Below are 16,035 nucleotides of genomic sequence, written 5' to 3'. Positions count from 1 at the left end.
CCTGTATGAGTTCTATGACCTTTTGTGGAACGTGGTGGATTGTTAAGGCTTTTTTCACCAGTTTGTGAGGGATGGATCCATATGCATTTGCCAGATCAAGCCAGATGACTGACAAATCTCCTCGGTTCTCCCTTGCCTCTCGGATTAACTGGGTGACCACTCCTGTGTGTTCTATGCAGCCTGGAATGCCTGGAACTCCCCCCTTCTGCACACTTGTGTCAATATAGGAATTCCTCAGGAGGAACTCAGTCATGCGGTTGGCAAGAAAAAAAAAAAAAAAAAAATATATATATATATATATATATATACACACACACACACACACACACACACACACACACACACACAGTGGCATGCAAAAGTTTGAGCACCCTTACTGAAAATGTCTGTTACTGTGAATAGTTAAGTGAGCAGAAGATGAACTGATCACCAAAAGGCATAAAAATGACACATTTCTTTTCAGTGTTTTCTGCAAGATTTGTGTATTATTTTTGTTTTGTACAATTGGAGAGTGAAAAAAGAAAAGGAACACCATGCGAAAGTTTGGGTACCCCAATACATTTGAGTTCTCAGGTAACTTTTACCAAGGTTCCAGACCTTAATTAGTTTATTGAGCTGTGGTTTGTTCAAATTCTTCATTAGGAAAGGTCAGATGATGCAGATTTCAAAGCTGTATAAATTCTCTGACTCCTCAAACTTGTCCCTAAAATCAACAGCCATGGGCTCCTCTAAGCAACTCCTTCGCATTCTAAAAAATAAAATAATTGATGCTCACAAAGCAGGAGAAGGCTACAAGAACATAGCAAAGTGTTTTCAGGTAGCTGTTTCCTCAGATCCTAATGTTATTAAGAAATGGCAGTTAACAGAAGCAGTGGAGTTCAAGGTGAGGTCTGGAAGATGAAGAAAACTTTCTGAAAGAACTGCTCCTTGGATTGCTAGAAAGGCAAATAAAACCCCCTGTTTGACTGCAAAAGGCCTTCAGAAAGATTTAGCAGACCCTGGAGCGGTGGTGCACTGTTCTACTATGCAGCGACACCTGAACAAATATAACCTTTATGAGAGAGTCATCAGAAGAAAACTGTTCCTGCATCCTAGCCACAGAATTCAGCATCTGAAGTTTGCAAATGAACATCTAAATAAGCCTGATGCATTTTGGAAACAAGTCCTGTGGACTGATGAAATCAAAATAGAACTTTTTAGCCACAATGTGCAAAGGTATGTTTGGAGAAAAAAGGGTGCCAAATTCCATGAAAAGAACACCTCTTCAACTCTGAAGCATGGGTGTGGATCAATCATGCTTTGGGGTTGTGTTGCAGCCAGTGGCACAGGGCACATTTCATTGGTAGAGGGAAGCATGGATTCGAATAAATACCAGCAAATTCTGGAAGCAAACATCACACCATCTGTAAAAAAGTTGAAGTTAAAAAGAGGATGGGTCCTACAATAAGACAATGATCCAAAACACACCTCAATATCTACAATGGAATACCTCAAGAGGCACAAGCTGAAGGTTTTGCCTTGGCCCTCACAGTCCCCTGACCTAAACATCATTGAAAATCTGTGGATAGAGCTCAAAAGAGCAGTGCATGCAAGACAGCCCAAGAAACTTGTAGAACTGGAAGCCTTTTGCAAGGACGAATGCACGAAAATCCCCCAGGTAAGAACTGAAAGATTATTAGCTGGCTGCAAAAAGTGTACGCAAGCTGTCATACTTGTCAAAGGGGGTGTTACTAAGTACTGACCATGTCAGGTGCCCAAACTTTTGCTTCAGGTCCTTTTCATTTTTTTGTATTTTACACCTGTAAATGATGGAAATAAAAATGTAATCTTGTGGAAAATATTAAAGAAATGTGTCGTCTTTGCCTTTTGGTGATCAGTTCATCTTATGCTCAATTAACTATTCACAGTAACAGACATTTTCAGCAAGGGTGCCCAAACTTTTGCATGCCACTGTGTGTGTGTGTGTGTGTATATATATATATATATATATATATATATATATATATATAGGGGCGGCACGACAAGGGCCTTTCTGTGCGGAGTTTGCATCATGTTCTCCCCGTGGGTTTCCTCCGGCTGCTCCAGTTTTCCCCACAGTCCAAAGACATGCAGGTTAGGTTAACTGGTGACTCTAAATTGACCGTAGGTGTGAATGGTTGTCTGTGTCTATGTGTCAGCCCTGTGATGACCTGGCAACTTGTCCAGGGTGTGCCCATAGTCCATAGTCAGCTGGGATAGGCTCCAGCTTGCCTGCGACCCTGTAGAACAGGATAAAGCGGCTAGAGATAATGAGATTATATATATATATATAATATATTGTAGCGCTTACGGAGTGTGGGTGGAGCACAGAGGACGGCAGGACAACGCTTGAGATACCGAGAGGGCTTTTATTACACAACTTTTCAGTTCCAATCGCCCGTTTCTCGTATGCGGCATAACACACAAACACACACACTCTGTAATCTCGTCCCGGGTTGCGCTCCCTCTGCTCTCCCTCTGCCTCCTTAAATAGGGAGCGGTTACTGGGAAAACACAAAACACAGGTTAATCACCGTCAGGTGTAGCGATTCTGCCACTCACCTTCCCTGGCTCCGCCCTCCTGTCACAGACCGGCGCTTGACCACGCCCCCGCTGCCACATATATATATGTATACACAATTCCAAAAAAGTTGGGACGTTGTGTAAGCTGTAAATAAAAACAGAATGCGAGAATTTGCAAATCATGGAAATCCTTTATTTCACTGAAAATAGTACAAAGACAACATATCAGATGTTGGAACTTAGAAATGTTATTGGTTTTTGAAAAATATATGCTCATTTTGAATTTAATGCCAGCAACACATTTCAAAAAAATTGGGACAGGGGCATGTTGACCACTGTGTTGTATCACCTCTACTTTTAACAACACTCTGTAAACATTTGGGAACTGAGGAGACCAACTGCTGTAGTTCTGAAAGACAAATGTCCCACTCTTGCCTGATATACAGTTTCAGTTGCTCAAGTTTGGGGTCTCCTTTGTCGTATTTTGTGCTTCATATTGTGCCAAATGTTTTAAATGGGAGACAGATCTGGACTGCAGGCAGGCCAGTTTAGCACCTGGACTCTTTTACTACGGAGCCATGTAGTTTTAATATGTGCAGAAAACAGTTTGGCATTGTCTTGCTGAAAGAAGGAAGGCCTTCCCTGAAAAAGATTTTGTCTGAATGGCAGCATATTGCTTTGAAACATGTATATATCATTCAGCATTAATGAAACCTTCCCAGATGTACAAGCTACCCATGTCATGTGCACTAATGCACCTTCATACTATCACAGATGCTGGCTTTTGAACTGTGCACTGATAACAAGCCAGATGGTCCCTCTCCTCTTTAGCCTGGAGGACATGATGTCTAGGACAGGGGCACAGATATGTTTTTTGAACTGGGGGGGGACAAAGCTGCCAGCAAACCAACCCCAAACCCACACCCAACATGTGTTGTGCGAGAAATATACTTTGATGCCCTCAGGGCAGCGACATTACTCAGCTAAGACAAATAAACCATCACTCCTTCATCCCTGCAACTGTTAGCTTAGGCTTACTAATAAATAAAGAGTAGGAATAGAGCACACCTGTGATGTCTGGTGCTCTCATGTGCTACATGTTCCTTATGAAACAATATGCTCGTTGAAATTATGGCAGGGAACGCCAGATTAAACATTAAAACTGCCTTCTGAGCACTGTATCTACAGGCTACCACCGAAAGAAGGAGGCTACCAGAAAGGCATCTCTACTCCATACGATTTTACTTTCACTACGACATTACTTTGAACAGACTATCAAAAAATTGCAAGGTGATATGATAAAGTAAGGCACAGTTTACTTACAGTCGTTGGTTTTTTTGAAAAAACGATGCAATCGTTTTCTGCCTTTTCGGTTTGGCACCCTTCATCATGCCGTGTTGGGGTCCTGAACTAGGAGCTGTCCCCGATATGCCTGTCAAACTTCTTGTGGGTAACCATAGCAACCAAGCTCGAGCTCGCAACCTGTGCAGTCTGCGCAGCTCAACCAACCGAATATCAGTCTTTGTTTTGTTTTATGTGACTTGTTGCAACTATGTATGTACTGCTGTGCACCTCAATAAACCGAATGGTAATTAGTCTTTTGATTTTCCCGTGAGGTTTGCCTTATGCAAAGAAAGACAGCATAGACGTTTTTTCCTCCCTATAAGTGGGGGGGACCGAACGAGGTGAATTTAAATCTGGGTGGGACGAATCCCACCCGTCCCCCCCCCCCATCTGCGCCCGTGGTCTAGGATTTCGAAAAATAATTTCTAATTTTGATTCGCTAGACCTTGGGACAATTTTTCACTTCACCTCAGTCCATCATAAAAGAGCTTGGGCCCAGAGAAGATGGCAGTGTTTCTGGATATTGTGTATATATGGTTTTAACTTGCATTTGTGGATGCAGTAATGAACTGTTTTCACAGACAGTGGTTTTCTGAGGTGTTCCTGAGCCCATACAGTGATTTCCACTACAGACACATCTGCTTTTAATAGTGTCACCTGAGGGCCTGAAGATCACAGTCATCCAATGTCAGTTTTCAGCCTTGTTTCTTGCATACAGAGATTTCTCCAGATTCTCTCAACCTTTCAGTGATATTATGTCCCATAGATGATGTGATCCCCAAATTCTTTGCAATTTTACATTGAGGAACGTTATTCTTAAATTGTTGCACTGTTTGCCCATGCAGTCTTTCACAGAGTGGTGAACCCCTCCCCAGCTTTACTTCTGAGAGACTGAGTCTCTCTGAGATGCACTTTTTATACGTAATCATGTTACTGACCTGTTGCCAGTTAACCAAATTAGGGTTTTTTTTTAGCATTACACAATTTTGTCAGTCTTTTGTTGCCCTGTCCCAACTTTTTTGAAATATGTTGCTGACATCAAATTCAAAATGAGCATATATTTTTCAAGAAACAACATTTCTCAGTTTATATATATATATATATATATATATATATATATATATATATATATATATATATATATATATATAAAACAGCATGCCGTTTAGGAAATTATTATACAACCCCGATTCCAAAAAAGTTGGGACAAAGTACAAATTGTAAATAAAAATGGAATGCAATAATTTACAAATCTCAAAAACTGATATTGTATTCACAATAGAACATAGACAACATATCAAATGTCAAAAGTGAGACATTTTGAAATTTCATGCCAAATATTGGCTCATTTGAAATTTCATGACAGCAACACATCTCAAAAAAGTTGGGACAGGGGCAATAAGAGGCTGGAAAAGTTCAAGGTACAAAAAAGGAACAGCTGGAGGACCAAATTGCAACTCATTAGGCCAACTGGAAATAGGTCATTAACATGACTGGGTATAAAAAGAGCATCTTGGAGTGGCAGCGGCTCTCAGAAGTAAAGATGGGAAGAGGATCACCAATCCCCCTAATTCTGCGCCGACAAATAATGGAGCAATATCAGAAAGGAGTTCCACAGTGTAAAATTGCAAAGAGTTTGAACATATCATCATCTACAGTGCATAATATCATCAAAAGATTCAGAGAATCTGGAAGAATCTCTGTGCGTAAGGGTCAAGGCCGGAAAACCATACTGGGTGCCCATGATCTTCGGACCCTTAGACGGCACTGCATCACATACAGGCATGCTTCTGTATTGGAAATCACAAAATGGGCTCAGGAATATTTCCAGGAGAACATTATCTGTGAACACAATTCACCGTGCCATCCGCCGTTGCCAGCTAAAACTCTATAGTTCAAAGAAGAAGCCGTATCTAAACATGATCCAGAAGCGCAGACGTCTTCTCTGGGCCAAGGCTCATTTAAAATGGATGATGGCAAAGTGGAAAACTGTTCTGTGGTCAGACGAATCAAAATTTGAAGTTCTTTATGGAAATCAGGGACGCCATGTCATTCGGACTAAAGAGGAGAAGGATGACTCAAGTTGTTATCAGCGCTCAGTTCAGAAGCCTGCATCTCTGATGGTATGGGGTTGCATTAGTGCGTGTGGCATGGGCAGCTTACACATCTGGAAAGACACCATCAATGCTAAAAGGTATATCCAGGTTCTAGAGCAACATATGCTCCCCTCCAGATGACATCTCTTTCAGGGAAGACCTTGCATTTTCCAACATGACAATGCCAAACCACATACTGCATCAATTACAGCATCGTGGCTGCGTAGAAGAAGGGTCCGGGTACTGAACTGGCCAGCCTGCAGTCCAGATCTTTCACCCATAGAAAACATTTGGCACATCATAAAACGGAAGATACGACAAAAAAGACCCAAGACAGTTGAGCAACTAGAATCCTACATTAGACAAGAATGGGTTAACATTCCTATCCCTAAACTTGAGCAACTTGTCTCCTCAGTCCCCAGACGTTTACAGACAGTTGTAAAGAGAAAAGGGGATGTCTGACAGTGGTAAACATGGCCTTGTCCCAACTTTTTTGGGATGTGTTGTTGTCATGGAATTTAAAATCACCTAATTTTTCTCTTTAAATGATACATTTTCTCAGTTTAAACATTTGATATGTCATCTATGTTCTATTCTGAATAAAATATGGAATTTTGAAACTTCCACATCACTGCATTCCATTTTTATTTACAATTTGCACTTTGTCCCAACTTTTTTGGAATCGGGGTTGTATACTGCATATGGAATGAAACTTGAAAAGATGGAATGAAAGGCTGAATATATGGAATGAAATGTTGAGAATTCATAATCTAGGCTATAGTTATTTGAAGGAATTCACAAGACTTTTAGGGAGCTGAAGTAATACTTCAAGGAGAAGCTGATATACAAGTGCATGGTATGGGCACCCATTCATCTCAGAGAGGAAGGCCAAGGTGAGTGATATAAAATGGAAACAAGTGTATGGGGATGGAGGTTGATATAGTGATATAGGTCAAGAATACATAACCTCAGCAAACAAGATTATTCATACAAAGTATTAGGAAAATTAATTACACTGTGTGAATTAACAACATTTGTATTTTATTTAATTTTTCTCCTTGAAGATGAGATGAGATGAAGATACAACATACAAGCTGCTCAGCTGACTCACATGCGGGACTTAGGATTCAGCTGGATGGCCATATCTTGAACACTGTACAATCACAGGACACAACTTGGTTTAGTGGACTATGGGAGTTTCAACATCATTTCAAATGATGATCTTGATCATCTTATTACTGAGGTTCTTGACAAACCCCTGGCTCAGGAGAGACCTACATCACTGGTAGTTTGAGAGGGAGGGGGATCAGAGTTCAGCAATGGCGAGTGCAAGAACGTTTAAGAATAGTAGGTCCAGTGGGAAGAGCCTTCAGAGGATGAAGGGCAATTCAGTGGAGGGTCTACAATGTTTCTCTCCCAAATCAAGTGTGGTATGTGCTGTTTTGTAGATTTCATTGACATTACAGTCATTACTCCCTAGCTGCTCAATGAAGCAAGTCATAAATATTGATGTAAGGATTTAATCGGACAAAAATATGTTAAATAAATAAAAAAGCCATCATGGTATATATCATTATAAGAAAAAAATAAGATTATATGTAAAATAAACATGAAAATGTGAGTAAATGGAATAATAGTTAAAAATGTTATGAAAATAAACAGGATGAAAGAAGATAGAATAATGATAAGATTAATTTTAAACCTTTAGTAACATTTTATAGTAAGGGTGCATGAATTATCATGAATTCATGCATGACTTTATAAATGAAAAAGCATGAATTCATTCACATAGTACTTCAAGAACATTCAAGAATGTACAAAGATTAACAGTATCTCATGCATAATAATTATGCGTAAGAAAAATGTTAATTAAAGCAACAACTAAGGTATTTCAATTAACACAATTTCTGAGTTATTAATGAAAGCAAAACTATCAAGATAGATAAATAGTAATACAGGTCTCTCATCTCTCATTATCTCTAGCCGCTTTATCCTTCTACAGGGTCGCAGGCAAGCTGGAGCCTATCCCAGCTGACTACGGGCGAAAGGCGGGGTACACCCTGGACAAGTCGCCAGGTCATCACAGGGCTAGTAATACAGGTAAGAAAAAATATTATTTTTTAATTATTATTATTATTTTTTTTATTTTGGGGTGACCTTTGAAATTTTGATGTACATCTAATGTGGTTGGTGGTAGTAATAATAATAATAATAATAATAATCAGAATAATCAGAATAATAAGAATACTGAACAACAATGGTGTGCATGGCAGGGTTACAAGGAGAAAGCCACAGCTCTCCAAAAAGAACATTGCTGCTCGTCTGCAGTTTGCTAAAGATCACGTGGACAAGCCAGAAGGCTATTGGAAAAATGTTTTGTGGATGGATGAGACCAAAATAGAACTTTTTGGTTTAAATGAGAAGCGTTATGTTTGGAGAAAGGAAAACACTGCACTCCAGCATAAGAACCTTATCCCATCTGTGAAACATGATGGTGGTAGTATCATGGTTTGGGCCTGTTCTGCTGCATCTGGGCCAGGACGGCTTGCCATCATTGATGGAACAATGAATTCTGAATTATAACAGTGAATTCTAAAGGAAAATGTCAGCCATCTGTCCATGAACTGAATCTCAAGAGAAGGTGGGCCATGCAGCAAGACAATGACCCTAAGCACACAAGTCGTTCTACCAAAGAATGGTTAAAGAAGAATAGTTAATGTATTGGAATGGCCAAGTCAAAGTCCTGACCTTAATCCAATTGAAATGTTGTGGAAGGACATGAGGTGAGCAGTTCATGTGAGGAAACCCACCAACATCCCAGAGTTGAAGTTGTTTTGTACAGAAGAATGGGCTAAAATTCCTCCAAGCTCGTGTGCAGGACTGATCAACGGTTACCAGAAACATTTAGTTGCAATTATTGCTGCACAAGGGGGTCACACCAGATACTGAAAGCAAATGTTCACATACTTTTGCCACTCACAGATATGTAATATTGGATCATTTTCCTCAATAAATAAATGACCAGTTATAATATTTTTGTCTCATTTGTTTAACTGGGTTCTCTTTATCTACTTTTAGGACTTGTGTGAAAATATGATGTTTTAGGTCATATTTATGCAGAAATATCAAAAATTCTGAAGGGTTCACAAACTTTCAAGCACGACTCTATGTCACTGTGGTGTCAGCTAAACAAACAGTTCATTGTCATGGACAGATGCTAAGCAATTTTGAGAAAAACACAAAATCCAATACTGTTATTTTGTAAAAGACTGAATTTCAAAATACAATTTAATTTCCTTTCAGTTCCACCTTTTAAATTACAACAGACAAGAGGTGTCTACAGGTCCTAGGACAGAAAATGTCATTGGCATCCTTCCACCTACGAGAGATGATGGTATAGCATCCAGATATGTTTTTATCTGCATCTTCACAAGTGGCTGTGCAGTCAAATTCGTGAATGACAGTCTCTGCTGCATTTATTGCAGATGAATGGTGATGCCTGCTGAGGCTGTCATTTTCTCTCCTTCCTTCTTGATCTCTTGTCCTCAAGGTTTTCATTCCTTGTCTCCTCTGCTCTCTGTACGCCCTTTCTGATGGCAAGGTGCCAAGGTGCACGGTCATCTGCACATTGTTCCCAGGTGGTGACATTGATGCTGCACAATTTCATGTCTTTCTTGCAGACATCTTTGTAGCCCAGGCATGGTCGTCCCACCCATCGTAAACCCTCTGCCAGCTCGCTGTACATCAAGTCTTTGGGAATGCCGCCTGAGTCCATTCTCCTGACGTGGCTGAGCCAACGAAGACGCCTCTCACTGAGAATGGTGAACATGCTGCTCATCTTGGCATGTTTCAAGATCTCTATGCTGGGCACCTTGTCCTGCCATCGGATATGTAGAATATGTCTGAGGCACCTCAGGTGGAAGCTGTTGAATTTCCTCTCATGGCTGGCATATGTGGTCCACGCCTCACTACTGTAGAGGAGTGTGCTTTGCACACAGGCCTGGAAGACTCACAGTTTGGTCTTCTTGGTGAGGCTGGGGTTTTTCCAGACCCTCTGGTTTAGCTTAGCCATAACTACTGCTGCCTTGGTGATCCTGTTGTTCACCTTTGCATCAATGGAGAGCAAACTGGAGACAGTGGGCCCAAGGTATGTGAAGCTCTCAACAACTTCCAGGCTGTGCCCATCGATGGAGATGTTTAGAGGAGCAAATGCGCTATGCACCATGATGCTTGTCTTCTTCATAATGGCCAATCCAAACTCTTTGCAGGCATGGAAGAGGTGACTGACAAGCTGCTGCAGACCGTCTTCAGTGTGTGACATCAAGGCTGTGTCATCAGCAAAGAGCATCTCATGCACGAGTACCTCTGTGACTTTGGTCTTGGCACGAAGGTGAGCGATGTTGAAAAGCTTGCCGTCAGCCCGGGTGTGAATGTAGACACCCTGACTGCAATCCTTGAAGGCAAACTGCAGGAGCATGGAGAAGAAGATGCCAAAGAGCACTGACACAAGGACACAGCCTTGCTTTACTCCACTGCTGACTGGGAAGGCCTCAGACATTGCACCATTGAAGCAAACTGTGCTGTGCATGTTTTCATGGAATGAAGTGACAACCGCGAGCAGTTGGGGAGAACAACCAATCTTCTGCATTAGTCTGAAGAGTCCACTCCGGCTGACCAGGTCAAACGCCTTTGTCAAGTCAATGAAGGCAATGAACAGTGGCATTTGCTGCTGTTGACGCTTCTCCTGCAGCTGGTGTAGCGAGAAGATCATGTCCACAGTTGACCGGCCAGCTCGGAAGCCACACTGGGACTCTGGGTAAACATGGGAGGGTAGGTTCTGCAGGCACACCAGAGCAACATGGGTGAATGCCTTCCCGACAATGCTAAGGAGGAAAATTCCCCAGTAGTTGTTGCAGTTGCTCTGGTCTCCTTTGCTCTTGTACAAAGTAACAATATTATCATCACACATGTCCTGAGGGATGTGTCCCTATTCCCAGCAGAGGCAGAGGAGTTCATGCAGGGGTTGGAGCAGTGCAGATTTCCTGGTCTTCAAGACTTCTAATGGGATGCTGTCACTCCCAGGAGCCTTCCCACTAGCAAGGCAGTTGATGGCTATACTAAGCTCTTCTATGGTAGGGGGTATATCTACCTCCTCCATGACAGGCAAATCTGGGATGGTGTCCAGGGTCCAGGGTGGTGTCAGGGACAACATTCTGGGTTGAGTACAGCTCAAGATAATGCTCAACCCAGCAGTGCAACTGCTTCCCCTGGTCTGTGATAACTTCACCTATCTTGGACTTGAGTGGGGCAGTCTTGGTAGTAGATGGGCCTGTTGCCTTCTTGATGCCCTTATACATCCCTCTTACATCCCCAGTGTCAACAGTTGTCTGTATACTGCTGCAGAGGTTCAGCCAGTAGGTGTGGGCACAGTGACGGGCAGTCTGCTGGGCTTTTTTCCTGGCAGTCTTGAGGGCTTCTAGTGTACTAGGACTAGGCACTGCCTTGTAAGCTACAGTGCTCAGCGTAAATGAGTACACCCTCTTTGAAAAGTAACATTTTAAACAATATCTCAATGAACACAAAATTTCCAAAATGGTGACAAGACAAAGTTTAATATAACATCTGTTTAACTTATAACATGAAAGTAAGGTTAATAATATAACTTTGATTACACATTTTTCAGTTTTACTTCAAATTAGTGTGGTGCAAAAATGAGTACACCCCACAACAAAAAATACTACATCTAGTACTTTGTATGGCCTCCATGACTTTTAAATGACAGCACCAAGTCTTCTAGGCATGGAATGAACAAGTTGGCGACATTTTGCAACATCAATCTTTTTCCATTCTTCAACAATGACCTCTTTTAGTGACTGGATGCTGGATGGAGAGTGATGCTCAACTTGTCTCTTCAGAATTCCCCAAAGAAAATAATTTCTTTACACCACAAGGTGAAAGCTACAAGATGATCAGCAAAGCTTTACATATCAGTCAGAATGCTGTAGCAAAAGTGGTACAAAAATTTAAGAAAGATGGAACTGCAACCATCTCACAGAGATGTCCAGGTCGTCCATGGAAGTTAACACCTCGACAGGAGCGTCTTCTGATGAGAAGGGTTGAAGAAAATCGGCATGCAAGTTCACTGCAGTTATCTAAAGAAGTAGAAAGCCAAACTGGAGTGACTATTTCCCGTGACACAATACAGCATACACTGCAGAGGAATGGCATGCATGGATGCCGTCCACGAAAGAAGCCTCTCCTAAAGCCCAGGCACAAAAAAGCCCGCCTAGAGTTTGCCAGGGCCCATGCTGACAAAGATGAAGACTACTGGGGCTCTATACTCTGGAGTGATGAGACCAAGATAAATGTTTTTGGAACTGATGGCTTCAAAACTGTATGGCGTCGCAAAGGTGAAGAAGACAAAAAAAAATGCATGGTGCCTACAGTGAAACATGGTGGTGGCAGTGTCCTTATGTGGGGCTGCATGAGTGCTGCTGGTGTTGGGGAGCTGCATTTCATTGATGGCATCATGAATTCACAGACGTATTGCTCTATACTGAAAGAGAAGATGCTACCATCACTCCGTGCCCTTGGTTGTTGTGCACTTTTCCAACATGATAATGATCCTAAACACACATCTAAGGCCACTGTTGGATTTCTGAAGAACAACAGGGTGAAAGTGATTCAGTGGCCAAGTATGTCTCTTGATCTGAACCCAATCAAACACCTATGGGGAATTCTGAAGAGACAAGTTGAGCATCACTCTTCATCCAGCCACTAAAAGAGGTCATTGTTGAAGAATGGAAAAAGATTGATGTTGCAAAATGTCGCCAACTTGTTCATTCTGTGCCTAGAAGACTTGGTGCTGTCATTAAAAATCATGGAGGCCATACAAAGTACTAGATGTAGTAGTTTTGTTGTGGGGTGTACTCATTTTTGCACCACCCTAATTTGAGTAAAACTGAAAAATGTGTAATCTAAGTTTATATTATTAACCTTACTTTCACATTACAAGTTCAACAGATGTTATATTAAACTTTGTCTGGTCAACATTTTGGCAATTGTTTGTGTTCATTGAGATATTGTTTAAAATGTTACTTTTCAAAGGGGATGTACTCATTTACACTGAGCACTGTAGGAGGGCTCTCCTCTTGGTCTCAGTCATGGGCTCCATTTCTTCCCAGTGGGCCTCATGCCAGTCAGTGTTTTTACACTCCTTTTTCCCGTAGGCAGTGATGGCTGAGTTGTACACTGTGTCTTGGAGGTGGGACCACTTGGCGTCAATGGACTCTTCATCAGGCGTCTTATCATTGAGGGCCTCTTGCAGCTTACTGACAAACTGCTGTATCTTCTCTGGGTTTCTTACACAGCAAGTGTGTGGGCGACCCTTCTTCTTGGAGTGGTGCATTTTCTTTGGTGCTACCGTACATGCACCTTGCTGGCCACAAGAGAGTGATCCATGTCACAGTCCGTGCTGTGATAGCTGTGGGTGAGGAGGACACTGGCAAGTTCTGCCCACCTGGTGATGACTAAGTCTAGCTGGTGCCAGTAGCAAGAAAGTGGGTGTCTCCAAGACACCTGATTGATTTCCTTCCTCTTGAATAAGGTGTTGGTCATGCATATGTCATGAAAGCAGCACAGCTCCAGCAGTCATTGAACATTCTCGTTGATCTTGCCCCTTCCATGAACACCAAGGCAGGTGGGCCAAGCTTCGTGGTCAACTCTCACTCTGGCATTAAAGTCTCCAAGCAAGTAGAGGCCTTCAGTTTTTGGGATCCTGGATATCACTTCTTCCACGCCTTCATAGAACTGATCTTTTTCCTCTGGGGTGGAGTAGAGAGTTGGGGCATACACACTGATGTTGGCTAGGCCTGAGGATGTTGCCAGCCGGAGTGCTAGTATCCTCTCACTGCCAGATGATGGAGGCTCAATGCAGGCAAGAAGCATGTTCTTCACAGCAAAGCCGACACCGTGCTGGCAGGGTTCATCCAAGGACTTCCCTTGCCAAAAGAAGAAGTAGCATGCTTCTCTGTTCCGCTGTCAGCCAGTCGAGTCTCCTAAAGGCAAGCAATGTCAATGTTAAGTCATGAGAGTTCCTTGTCTATGACAGCAGTTTTGCAGGCATCATCAATTTGCTGCAGGTCACCAGAGAGGCCAGGGCACATGGTCCTGATGTTCCAGCTTGCAAAATGAAGAGCTGGAGTCTTTTTTCTTCTTGAGTTGCCTGGTGCAGAATTTGTGGCCTACCTTTTGAGATGGCTCTCTGAGCTCCACACACCCAGTGGAGTAAGCAGGCCATGGCAGGACAGCACCTTACTGACTGGGGGCTGCCCAGCTTGAGGCGGGTGGTAGCTGTCCAGTAGGATGCGATGATCCCTCTCACTGTCAGAAATGACCCCTGGCACTCATTTCCTTTGCCAATTGGATGAGCTTAGAACCAGTAACTGCCACTTCCCATGTTGCGTCAACATCTTGCAATGACACTGGAGTGTCCTCTCCAGTGGAGCTACAAGGCCTGGGCAGGGTAATATGGAGAATCAGCTGTTGCCCATGCAGCAGGTTCTCCCTCTCCACGCAGCAGCTGTGGTCCAAAGGAAAGGCAGAAGCCAATGCAGTTTGGCAACTGTAGTGCCACAAGAATTGCTGGAAGCGCTGCAGTTCAGCATCAGACCACCTTAGGGACTCCAGCTCCAGATTTAACCTCGAGGTTTACTCCTGAAGCCTTTCCCATAAATTAGTATGGCTGCAAGGTGGCGGAGGTTTGAAATCAGAGTTTTCCTTCTCCTAGATGGGCTACCTTCCCAGGTTGATGAACCCCATCTGCCCAAAGCACTGGTTTAAGGCACCAGTTACCCACCTCTGCCCCTTCTCTTATCAGTAGTAGCAGTTCCACCAGGCTTATAAGCCACATGTGCAGGCTAGGAGCTGGACTTGGTTGTCAGAGGTTATTTGAGATGCATGCCATGAGGAGCTTTTTTTATAGACAGCGGGAGCTTATCCCCACTGCCATGACAACCTTGGAACAAAGATAGATGATGTATAAATGCTTAAATTACACATTTATTTTATGACACCGCATAGTTGATATCACCATATCAGTAAGTGCAGTGTATTTATTTTTCCTTTTTCTTTGGGCGGCACAGTGGTGTAATGGTTAGCAAGTCAAGTCAATTTGTATAGCACTTTTAACAATAAACATTGTCGCAAAGCAGTTTTACAGAATTTGAATGACTGACTTAAAACATGAGCTAATTTTATCCCTAATCTATCCCCAATGAGCACGCCTGTGGCGATGGTGGCAAGGAAAAACTCCCACAGACGACATGAGGAAGAAACCTCGAGAGGAACCAGACTCAAAAGGGAACCCATCTTCATCCGGGCAACAACAGACAACATGACTATAACATTAACAGTCCTAACAGAAAGTCAGCTTTGTTGATGCTATAAACCCCCCACCGACGGAAACCCGAGCACAAAACCGTTCATGACAACCGTAGTCCCAAAGTCAGCAAGTCAACTGCAGTCCCCAGCCACAAAAGCACCACTGCAAGAGTCCAGAGCATCCTCCAGGTGCGACCCCCAACTGTCCACATGGGGCCGCCCTCCACAGGAGCGATGCGATGAGATTCCAAGCAGACACGGGGCACCAGGATGGATCAGGCAGGTCCGAGGAGCAGAAGAGGTCAGCATCTCGATCCCAGGACCAACATGTAACTCAGAGGGACAGATTTTTCTTTTTTTTTGGGGGGGGACAGGTAGTTAGGTATGCCCAACATTGTCACCTCACAGCAAGAAGTTTCTGGGTTCGAGCCAGCAGCCAATGGGGGCCTTTCAGTGTGGAGTTTGCATGTTCTCCCTGTGTCTACATGGGCTTCATCTGGGTGCTCCAGTTTTCCCCACAGTTCAAAGACATGCAGTTAGGTTAACATGGGGTAGCCATGGCCTGAGGCACATGTGCGTGCATGCGCTCATTGCTCACTTGTGTGTGCATGTGTTCACTGCTTCAGTTGGGTTAAATTTCACTGTGTGCTTAAATCTGTGCATGAATGTACAT

Source organism: Neoarius graeffei, chromosome 12 (assembly GCF_027579695.1).
Source record: "Neoarius graeffei isolate fNeoGra1 chromosome 12, fNeoGra1.pri, whole genome shotgun sequence".
NCBI lineage: Eukaryota > Metazoa > Chordata > Actinopteri > Siluriformes > Ariidae > Neoarius > Neoarius graeffei.
This window is presented reverse-complemented; position numbering follows the sequence as displayed.